The 12,291-nt window shown below is 39.3% G+C and overlaps 1 protein-coding gene across 3 annotated transcripts in view; it reads left to right on the top strand.

The window, feature by feature from the left end:
* LOC121738159 (nephrin) overlaps positions 1-12,291 on the top strand; it is a 269,086-nt gene that overhangs the window by 96,812 nt on the left and 159,983 nt on the right. The window lies entirely within an intron of this gene.

Genomic DNA, 12,291 nt, shown 5'->3' with positions numbered 1-12,291 from the left:
ATTCATAAAAACATATCAAAAAATCTCCCCAAACAAATCTAATTATACAAACGCTAAAAAACCGTTTATAAGTAATTGCTTTTAGATCTGTCCCTTCGCAGGCAATAATGAACCTTAACACAAAGGGAATAGGGATTGGAATAGGATTAGTTGAGGCTACGCACCCTATTTTATTGTGGTGTAAGTGTTAGGGGTTAGCGATTTTGATTTTTAATATGCTTTTTAATAAAAAAAATATTTTAATTCTTTTGATAATTTTCTATTCTTATCGTTGTAATTGTTATTATTTGTCTATATTTTATTTATATAATAGTTTGCAATTTACTAAAAAATGTAAAGTATTATAAAAAACAATTTATATAACAATCTTTCACGATAGAGTTAAAAACTGAACGAAATATATTAAGATATTCTTGTTCTTCCATAGATCAAAATTTATCAGTGTTGGATTTCTCATTTCTACGTACGTTTACAATTTTTAACGTAAAACATTCCAATGGTGAAATATTATAAAAAAATCTCCATGATTTTTTTTTATGTCATATTATAAATACCAGAATACAAACGAAATTTTTGTACAGTCTCTGAAATATTCGTGTGAAAGGAAAACGCTACCGCTTCTTTACCGCTGCCGCTTATAACCTTCACTACCCGCCCTCGCTGCCTCCTCTCACTTGGACTTAAGCGACATTTGGCTCGCTAATTGCTCGCCTTTTTAATTGCTCTCGTTAATGTAGAAACAATCGCTCATCCCCCCATTGTTTTATCACACCATTGTCTGATGTCTTCGAGATTTCGATCCTACCGTCTGCGCCATTTTCATTCAATTCGCATTAGCTCCATTTGAGTGTAAACTAGCTGGATAGGATTGCCACCATGATCGCTGGATACTGGATATAGATCCGTAATTCCATACTAATATTAAAAATGCGAAAGTGTGTCTGTCTGCCTGCCTCATACCTCTTCACGCCTAAACTGCTGACTTATAGCTGTTCTACGGAGTTGTGACGTCATACTGATAAAACAGTCGGGCGCTGTTATCCTGAAAAAGAAATAAGATAAACACTTTATCTAAGGTACGGTAGACCTTCAGGACCTGGATACTTCCTACATTTACCGCGACCGAATACCTATAGTTGGTCGTTTCTTGGTCTTCTGCACGTTTTCTTAAAATGCTGCCTACCATCGTCTCATACAAGGGTGGCCAACACGCGGCCCGCGGGCTACATGCGGCCCGCCGTCTGTTATCTTGTGGCCCGCGGAGCCGAGCACATACATATTTTAAAGTAAAAAAAGTTAATACTAAAATTACCTTATCATACCTACTGTAAAAAGCAAACAAATACTTTTTTTTTTACTTTTAAAATAAAAGCTCTAACTAAGTTCTAATAGGAAAAATTAGTATCCGATTTCGACTTTCATTCCACTACGATTATACATAAAATTTGGTAGTGCGGCCTGGGGTAACATTCTACTTTCGAATTTCGGCCCAAGTGTCGAAAAGGTTGGCCACCCTTGGTCTCATACATACCAACCTATAGTTACAGCACGTTCCCTATTCGACCGTGTGTGTTTTAACCACTACAAACTTAGAATATACGATCCTCTCCCAGATTAAATGTACATAACTGAGCGGTGTGATTTACTGAGTAATTTGCTAGCTGGATTGCATTTCGTACTGTATGTTTCTTACGTCTTCTATTGTGTTACCAAAGAGGTCTGCACTTACCAGTAGTGCTAGCACGGCGACCAGCGGAAATGCGAAAGTATGGACAAACTGTGGAAATAAGCCTAAGGTGCCGTTCCGATCTTTTTTCGTTCCGAAAAATTCAATTAAAATGCCACTTTATGACAGACTAAAGTAACAAACTGTGGAGATAAACTTAAGGTGCCATTCCGATCTTTTTTAGTTCCGAATAATTCAATTAAAAAGCCACTTTATGACAGACTATAGTTCTAAAAATTCAAATAATATCCTACATTATGACATATACTATAGTGTGTCATAAAGTGGCATTTTAATTTAATTTTTCGGAACGAAAAAAGATCGGAACGGCACCTTAGGTTTATTTCTACAGTTTGTCCATACTTTCGCATTTCCGCTGGTCGCCGTGCTAACACTACTGATGTTCTCAAACTTTTTTGGTGGCGGAACCCTTGAGTGAAGCGAAGTTTTTGACGAAACCCTAAAATAAATTCTTCAAGGCCAATACAAGAAGTGGCCATTCATCACGGATTCTGCATCAGAAATCATTGAGCGACATCCATCTAATCCAAACTAATATTATGAATGCGAAAGTGTGTCTGTCTGTCTTACCTCTTCATGACCAAACTGCTGAACCGATTTAGCTGAAATTTGGCATGGAGATACTTTGATTCCCGGTTAAGAATATAGGACACTATTTATCCCAGAAAAATGTACGTTTCCCGCGCGATTAACAATTTTTTTTTAAATGAAATAAGGGGGCAAACGAGCAAACGGGTCACCTGATGCAAAGTAATATCCGTCGCCTATGGACACTCGCAACATCAGAAGAGCTGCAAGTGCGTTGCCGGCCTTTTAAGAGGGAATAGGGTGATAGGGGAGGGTAGGGAAGGGAAGTCAATAGGGTAGGGGATTGGGCCTCCGGTAAACTCACTCACTCGGCGAAACACAGCACAAGCGCTGTTTCACGCCGGTTTTCTGTGAGAACGTGGTATTTCTCCGGTCGAGCCGGTCCATTCGTGCTGAAGCATGGCTCTCCCACGTATATTTTCCCACGATTTTTTTCACAACGGAGTTGCCATCAACTTGTTTTTGTGAAAATCCCTTCCCATTTTTACCCCCACAATTCCACAAACGCCAAAAAAGGTTAAATTGTGTCATTTCACTTTAAACTACATCTTGGAAATTTTAAACCTCCGAATCACATTTACGCTCCAATTCTTTCAATTACGGAGTGCTTCAGCTTAAATTATGACCTGGATTTAGGTTTTTAGTGCTTAGTCTTATTCTAAGTTTTTTGATGCTCCTTTAGATTCCTAGATTTTTGAAGTTTCTTTAGATTTGCGTTTTTGTGCGGTTTAAACTCGTAATTAAAATTTTTGAATTAAGAATTTTAAAATGAGGCTTACAAAATGGGGGGATAATAAATTATTTTTGTATAGAACTCTTAATAATTTTCATAGAGTCAATTTCTTCAAGAAGCTTTTTATGCTTAAGTTAAAGATATATTTCTGCATTTACCAGAATAGCCATAAGAAGGTAATATTTTTCTTATTCCTACCCTCCATCAAGTTCCGCCATTTTAAATGTCGGCCATTTTGTACATAAAAGCAACATGGCGCCGCATAATACGTGGATCATCATTATACGTAATATATACAACAGGTGAGCAAAATGGTGATGCTTTTGATAAAGTGACACATTAGTTTGAAGGATCTTCTACTAAATGCCCGCAGTTCCAATGAAATTTGTTCGCGGGAATCGTACATTTTTACATACGAAGACATACTATGTCTCTTCATGTACCTCAAAGTATGTTCATACCATTTTTTTTTAATGAAATAAGGGGGCAAACGAGTAAACGGGTCACCTGATGGAAAGCACTTGCAGCATCAGAAGAGCTGAAGGTGCCTTGCCGGCCTTTTAAGAGGGAATAGGGTAATAGGCGAGGGTAGGGATGGGAAGGGAAGGGAATAGGGGAGGGTAGGGAAGGGAATAGGGTAGGGGATTGGGCCTCCGGTAAACTCACTCACTCGGCAATGTGTTTCGCCGCAAGCGCTGTTTCACGCCGGTTTTTTTGAAGAACCCCATCTGTGAAAGCCCAATCGTGCCGAAGCATGGCTCTCCCACAATTTTAGCCATTTTAGTGTGAAGAGGGAATAGATACACTTCTGTTTGTTTAATACACTAGATGACGCCCGCAACTCCGTTGCGCCAAAATTCGTTTATAACGGGGATCCGTACAATTTTTGGGATAAAAAGTATCATCTGTCCTTTTCCGGGACTCAAATAATCTCCATACTAAATTTCAGCTTAATCCGTGCAGCCGTTAAAAGGTGATAGAACGACATACATTCGAATTTGTAATATTAGTGAGAAGTCGGACGTTCCTTCAATCAAAAAAAAGGGGAAAAATCCCCCTTTAAATTTTTATTTTATCTTAGTAAGAGGGCCGCTTTACCCTTCGGGTATGGAACGCTAACAACGTCTTTGTCTAGATGTGAACTGACCTTACACGGGCTTATAGTTGTTAGTTAAAGTCTTGTTTTCATGTTTCCGTAACATGATATCCAATGGTAAAGACTTAACCGGAAAGTTTAAAGAACAGTAAGCTACAAGAGAAACTTTTCGTGTTAAAAAACTTTAAGATGTAAAAACCCAGGTACTCTATTAGATTTTATGGCTTTGTAGATAAATAAGTTAAAATAAGTATCCAAGCGTGTTATAGGTGTTAAAAAAAAACTTTTTTTTTCCTTGGGTCTACACAGACGGACCGCATTTCAACTGCAATCCAACCGCAAATTGCAGTTCAAGTGCAGTTTGAATGCAGTTGACACGACTGCAATAGAACTGCAAACCAAACAGTTCACACGACTGCACGCCGACTGCAACTGAACTGCAATCCGACTGCTTGTTTGGTTTGCAGTTCTATTGCAGTTGGATTGCAGTTGAAATGCGGTCCGTCTGTGTAGACCCTTATTATTTCGCAATTATTTTCATAAAACACTGAAAAAATGCTATCGTCTGTAGTATTTTTATCGCCATTTCTACTACATACTCATCAGTTTCAAAAGACTTACATACAGACGTACAGACACCGAAATGTTGAATTTTTTTTTGCATACGGAACCCTAAAATATCAAACTGCAACTTTTTAAATGCTATCGTTTGTAGTAATTTTATCGCCATTTCTACTACGTACTCATCACTCTCAAAAGAAAGACAGACATACAAACGGACGGACACCGAAACGTTGAAAAATTTTTATCCTTTGGATACGGAACCCTAACGAACTGTAACATTTTGAAATACAAACTTGTTAACAAAAATATTGTTACCGCTTTAAAGATACGATCAGTTTATACAATTGCAACATTCCGAAATACTATTGCTTAATATCAGCAATAAGTGCAATATTTTAAGACGTGTATAGCAATATATTTGACAGTATCGTGATATCATGCTCTTTTACGGAAGTAATGACGCGTGGCCGCTATTGTGGAATTTAATGGCGGATGTGAATTATGGTTTTGTATTTCTCAAGTCTTATCTTTTAACCGACTGCGAAGCATGATTTTGGCCTGTATAATGTTACGAGCTTTTACCCGCGGCTTCGCTCGCGTTAAGAAGTATTATTTTATTATACAAACTTTCATCCCCTATTTTAACCAATTGGAGGTGGAATTGATCAAATTTCTTTCTTAGCGGATGCCTACGTCATAATATCTACCTGCATGCAAAATTTCAGCCCGATCCGTCCAGTGGTTTGGGCTGTGCGTTGATAGATCACCATGTCAGTCAGTCACCTTTGAGTTTTATATAAAATACTGGATGTCCCGCGCGGCTTCGCCCGCGTAAATTACGAATTATACGGAAACCGTACATTTTCCCATAAAAAATAGCTTATGCCTCAACTCCCTTCACGTGATCTACTCCTTGCCAAATATTGCCATTAAAATGGCTTCAGTAGTTCGTGACATAAATTTTTTCTTTCTAAATTTTTCTCCCGTTTTCCCATATTTTCCTGAGTTTCTTCCGTCGTATAAGTCTTAGCGTGAATTATCACGCTAAGATATAGATATATAGCCTATAAGCCTTACTCGATAAATGAGCTATCTAACACTGAAATAAGTTTTTAAATCGGACCTGTAGTTCCTGAGATGAGCGCGTTCAAGCAAACATACTCTTCAGGTTTATAATATTAAGTATAGATTTTTTTTTAATTATCGCTTGACAAACTCGAGTCTCGATCTAAAAGACTATAAAAAGTACCAAAAACAGGGTCATAATAGGCTCATAATCATAGGACGATGCATCGTATAATATGGTAGTGATGATGATGATGATGAATGTAATTTGCATAGAAGCATATGCTTTCCGTTCTTAAAACAATGCCGAAACTCCCAAACTTGTATCTATAAAGAATCAGGAGTTCTCTCAGCACCTTCCGAACCACGGTATACCAGGTATACCTCGGTGCAAAATCTTACATGTTGGTATTATAATATGCTTAGAATACTCACGAAACCGAATTCACCACATGTTTCCCTATAAATTTTGAGGAGTTCTCTCGATTACTTATGGATCCTTCGTCAGATCACCACTTTTGTGAATGCAATACCAAATTGGGATGATACCCTATATACCAAAAGAAAAATTTTGAAAATCGGTTAACAAACGGCGGAGTAATCGTTGAACATAAAAAAACGCACATAACACCTCCCCCATTTTGAAAATGGGTTAAAATTGTAGCCTATGTGTTATTCTGATGTATAAGTTATATTATTGTAAAGTTTCAGTATTTCGGGACCTATACGACCTGCAAACCTTCAAGAAGAGAGGGTATTCCCTCTTAAAAGGCAACGCACCTGCAGCTCTTCTGATGTTGCGAGTGACCATGGGCGACAGTAGTTGCTTCCCATCAGGTGATCCGTTTGCTCGTTTGCCCCCTTATTTCATAAAAAAAAACACTTATGTATAAAATTGTTGTATAATATCTATCCGACTGTATATAATATCCGTTTTAGAGCTTAACATTTTAACGTTATACAAAACACACTTCAACAAAATAAATATTCAAACACAATTTTCGTATAATTATACAATGTTTACTTAAAGTTTTCTATGGGATTTAATATGGGATCTTCGTATATTTTTAGGGTTTATTTATTGAAATCCGTAAAGGTGTATTTTGATTGTATTTTAAGTTACTGGCCGCATGTTTTATGAGGAGCTAGGATAGCTTAATATTATCATGGCCACACAGAAAATTTCAATTTCAGTAAAATCGGTTCAGCGGCTTAGGCGTGAAGAGATAACAGATAGACAGACACACTTTCGCTTTTATAATATTAGTATGGATTTATGTTAGTCAAGAAGTTATACCTTGGTGCGAAAACTTCTTTGGTACTACCAAAGAAGTATACCAAAAAAGTTTTATATAGTTCTACCGCGGCAGTCCCCGAGTGCCACACGTGTTTTTTTTTATTAAATTTTAAACGAGCAAATGGGTCACCTGATGAAAAGCAACTTCTGTCGCCCATGGACACTCGCAAAATCAGTTGCAGGTTCTTTCCGGCCTTTTAAGAGGCTCTCTTAAAGTATATCTGGAACCTCTGGAGGCGACAAAAAAGTCAAGTGACTATATGACGCCCGCAAATTCGTTGCGCCAAAATGTGTTTTTCGCGCGGGAACCGTACATTTTTCTGGGGTAAAAAGTATTCTATGTCCTTCGCCGGTACTTAACGTCTCTCCATACCAAATTTCAGCAAAATCGGTTCAGTGGTTTGGGCGTGAAGAGGTAGCAAAATACACTTCCGCATATTTCCTAACATACGGACATTTACTCATTTTTTCCCTTATAATTTGAACAAACCTTCTAATTTATCTACTTCATCACCTGGCTAAAGTATCTGGCAACACATAAAATGCACAGATTTATTGGAACGAAGTTCCTTATGGCGCGTTCGACATTGTTAAAGGCTAGACAGACGACATATTTTGACCTCGACACCTTTTTATTAGTACCTGCATAGTAGGGGCAGAGGGCGATGATAGTATTCCTGTGCGTCAACTTGATGGCGTTTTTGTGAATAAACAGCGACACGTTGTTAGTATTCCTGGGCGTCAATAGATGGCGTTTTTTATAATTTTGTATATGTATACAGGTTTTTTGAACATAAGAAATAACTTCGTTCCATTCGGTTGTCCCTTGACACCTCTCAAGTTTTTTCACACCATTTTTCCGGCCCTGAAGCTTCCATTTATGCAAAAAACACTGCTATTTTTTACTGTCAGTCATTGTGTTCTTTCACTCACGACTTCATTTATAGATATTAGTATAGATTAGAAGAGATGGCGAATTTGTTGACACTTGTACACATATTAGTGATTATCGATCGTGGTATAATCCGGCTGGCCGGCCGCCAGCGTAACGAACGCATTGTGACTGCATGTGCTGGTGTAACTCATAAGCTTAAGAGATATAATATAAAACCCCAACATCGGTTTCGGTGACGGTGGCCGGGTTCATTGAAACCAGGCCAGCTACGCAGGAGTCATTTTATAGTGCCCAAGTGTGTGCGCAGTACATAACAGCACTCTCTATTCCTTTACTCTCATAACCCAGAGAGACGGAAGACACGACTGGCGAGAGATCAGGCGCAGGTCCGACTTTTTACATGCCCATCCGACGCATGGATCATCTTGTCAGACAATCAGGTGATCAGCTTTCATTGTCCTAACCAAACTTGGAAATAACATGTTTCCAACGCGGGAATCGAACCCACGACCTCCGAGTCAAGAGCCACGCTCTTAACCACTGGACCACGGAGGCGTTAATTTTTGGAGATATTTCTAATACGAAGGATGAGGTTCGCTTTTAAGTGAAGTTCGCTCATGATTAGGCAGATTTTAATCTCACACTAACCGTCTTCGCTGATGGCCCGAGATGTTGGAAATTCTAGGAAGCATCCATCCATACTAATATTATAAATGCGCAAGTGTGTCTGTCTGTCTGTTACCCGTTCACGCTCGAACCGCTGAACCGATTTTGCTGAAATTTTGCATGGAGATACTTTGAGCCCCGAGAGATCTTGATACGTTTATCCCGTGTCCTTGTTTAACAAAACATTCTCAAAACGCGATAAGATCAGTATTCAAAACGTCCCCTTTTTACGCGCCCCAATGGTGCCCCACTGGTATATTCAATAATAATTAAAGGTACTTAATTAGGTATATAAACTACTTGTAAGAAAAACAAAAGACTGAGATTTTATCGTTGTAGGCAATTTATTTTGCGCTGGTTTTCTATGAAGCCGTTGTTTTTCTTTTAATAAAATAAGGAGGCAAACGAGCAAACGGGTCACCTGATAGAAAGCAACTTCCGTCGCCCATGGACACTCGCAGCATCAGAAGAGCTGCAGGTGCGTTGCCGGCCTTTAAGAGGGAATAGGGTAATAGGGGAGGGTAGGGATGGGAAGGGAAGGGAATAGGGGAGGATAGGGAAGGGGATTGGGCCTCCGACAAACTCACTCACTCGGCGAAACACAGTGCAAGCGCTGTTTCACGCTTTCTAATGGGATGTCGTAAATAATTACATTTTTTTCCGCTTACATTGCAAACGCATGCGAACCCTACGAGATTTATCAAAATAATGTACCAAGTATTGTACACAATGAAAAGGTCTACAGAAAACTTTGCGGTGGTATATGTTTATCTCTTATGGATATCCCACAATCACTCATTGCTTGCTAAATTTCTGCCCAGCCTTGACTTATCCAACTCATCATTGTTAAAATATTTTATAATAAAGTCAGCGTGTTTTCATAAAATATATTGCTGAGAGCTACAAGGTCAATGAAGAGAAAATCGATGACCACTTGTCTCAACGAGCTTGACCCAGCAGAATGTTAAGGTCGGTGGAGTGGCATCGAGAAACGTGCAGAGATATCGCATGATACGGCCATCTTGTTTTTACTCGGTAAAGCCAAAAGAAGGGTGATGATTTTTGGCAGTCTATGTATGTAGCGGCTAAACTAGGGGTATGTGTTTAATTTTTAATCAATGAGGCATCAATAGATTTAAATGATGCTGGGGCAAAGGAACAAACGGGTCGCCTGATGGAAAGCTACTTCTGTCTCCCATAGAAACTCGCAACATCAGAAAAGCTGCAGATGCGTTACCGGCCTTTAGAGCCTGTCTAGATGAGGCGTTGTACGCGCGAGTGAGTGACTCGCGCGTTTGACGCGTGTACCCGAGAATGCCCGAGATACTAGAGAGCAGCTACATAATATAAAAACGCGCGAGCGACGCGCAAGTCGAGATACTTGGGTGCTTGCAGCGTCCAGAACTACGCGCGAGTCCGTTGCCAATGGACGTATTTGATTGGACGCTCCAACTTCGAGTCCATGTTTGTAGCGTAACAACGCCGTAAAACGCGGTTTCTGAGTGCAACAGAAATTGAGACGCGCGTATAGACTTCGCGCGTTAAACGCCTCATCTGGACAGGCACTTAAACTTATTATTTCTACGAGCTTTTGCCCGCGGCTTCGCTCGCGTTAAGAAGTATTATTATATGCAAACTTTCATCCCCTATTTTAACCCCTCGGAGGTAGAATTGATCAAAATCCTTTCTTAGCGGATGCCTACGTTATAACATCTACCTGCATGCCAAATTTCAGCCCGATCCGTCCAGTGGTTTGGGCTGTGCGTTGATAGATCACTATGTCAATCAGTCAGTCACCTTTGAGTTTTATATATATAGATTGAAGCGAAAGAGAGGATAGAGAAATTTACTCTACTTATGCGTTGACCACGCACGAAGTCGCATGTAACAGCTAGTTAGTTGAAAAACAGTTTTTGGTGACTCGCTAGCGCTTTAAGCTTGGACCATACCCTATAATTTGTAGTTCCTCAGCAACCGACAATAATTTGTACAGTGATAGAATATAAATGTATCGGTTTTGAAATAGAGATTTTTCACGGAAATTTTGGAAACTAAATTCGTTTATCGCGTGGCAACCGTACATTTTCCGGGGTAAAAAGTATCCTATATCTTTTCCCGGGACTCAAAGTATCTCCATACCGAATTTCAGCAAAATCGGTTGAGCGGTTTTGGCGTGAAGAGGTAAGAGATCAGCTCATAAATCTTATTTATGACGGTAGATGGTTCATCACTCTTATCTAAGATCAAACTACTGAAATGATATTGATAACATTTTTATAGCAAGAAGTTAATTTTAATTTATTATTTTAGAATACGAAGCCATTCACCGCTGATAATATCGATATCGGCCATTTTTCCTGTGATTCAGTTGATTTAAATTTAAGGATTATTTTATGACTTTACCAGTCACCACACGTTCTAATAAATAGAATTTTATGATGCACACAGTGCATAAACTATACTATTATAGCGCAATTTAAGCTTTAAATACCACGGGACCAGACTGACGTGGTGTGAAGCGTCCATAGATATTATTATTTCCGTTGCGTCAAAATTGGTTTATAAGGCAAGAGCCGTACATTTATCCCGGATAAAAAATATCCTATGTCCGTGTCTCCATAACAAAATTCTATAACATTCGCATTTATTATACTAACTGTATGGATTATGTACCACGGGACCAGATTGACGTGGTCTCATGATATAGTATCATATCGCCATAACTCATCACATATTGTGGCGGTAACCTGGCATCTTGCCAGAAGATCGTTTGAACCTTAGTTTCTGATCCGTGCTTATCATTTGATACTTCTTTAGTTTGTGCATTTTTAACCCCCGACAAAAAAGAGGGGTGTTATTAACTCCTGACAAAAAAGAGGGGTTTTATAAGTTTGACGTGACTGTCTGTCGGTCTGTCTGTGGCATCGTAGCATCCAAACGGGTGGACCGATTTTGATCTAGTTTTTTTTGTTTGAAAGCTGACTTCATTGAGAGTGTTCTTAGCTATAGTTCCTAATCATCAGCCTGCTCCGTGCTGAAAAGTCGCGGTTCATCTAGTTCGTGAAGGGCCGATTAGCAACTTGCAGTCGTTTAGTGGGCTTTATTGCATTCTAGTTCGTGATATTTATGAATATTTACACATTAATGGAAAGTTGACCTGGTGCTGCAGCATCACCCGGTAATCAATAGGATATCCAACTCCTCACCAACTTAGAGCAACGGTATCGTGTTTGGGCTCATTTGAATTGCGACAACTAGTAAGACGTAGATAACCAATAAATTTTTGCATGCTGATGCTGCAGCATCACCTGGTTTCATGTTTGGACTCATATTGACGGCCTCATCCAAAAAGACATTCGTAGATGGTATTCATTGGGGTATGATATGAGTAGGGAGTTATTGGGCATTCTGTCCCACCTCCGTTCGCTCGCGCGCTCGCTCACTTTGGTGAAGGTGGGACAGAATGCCCAATAACTCCTGTTCGTTTATGCATCAACTGATGGTAAATGAAATGACATGCTCACGACATGCACCTCTGTCCGCTCGCGCCCTCGCTCACTTTGGTGTGTCAGTGTGCCACTTACGTTTATGCATCAACTGATGGTAAATGAATTGACATGCTCATGACATACACCTCTGT

Source organism: Aricia agestis, chromosome 22 (assembly GCF_905147365.1).
Source record: "Aricia agestis chromosome 22, ilAriAges1.1, whole genome shotgun sequence".
In the NCBI taxonomy this organism is placed as follows: domain Eukaryota; kingdom Metazoa; phylum Arthropoda; class Insecta; order Lepidoptera; family Lycaenidae; genus Aricia; species Aricia agestis.
The sequence above is the reverse complement of the archived record's forward strand: the minus strand, read 5'-3'. Positions and strand labels throughout refer to the sequence as shown.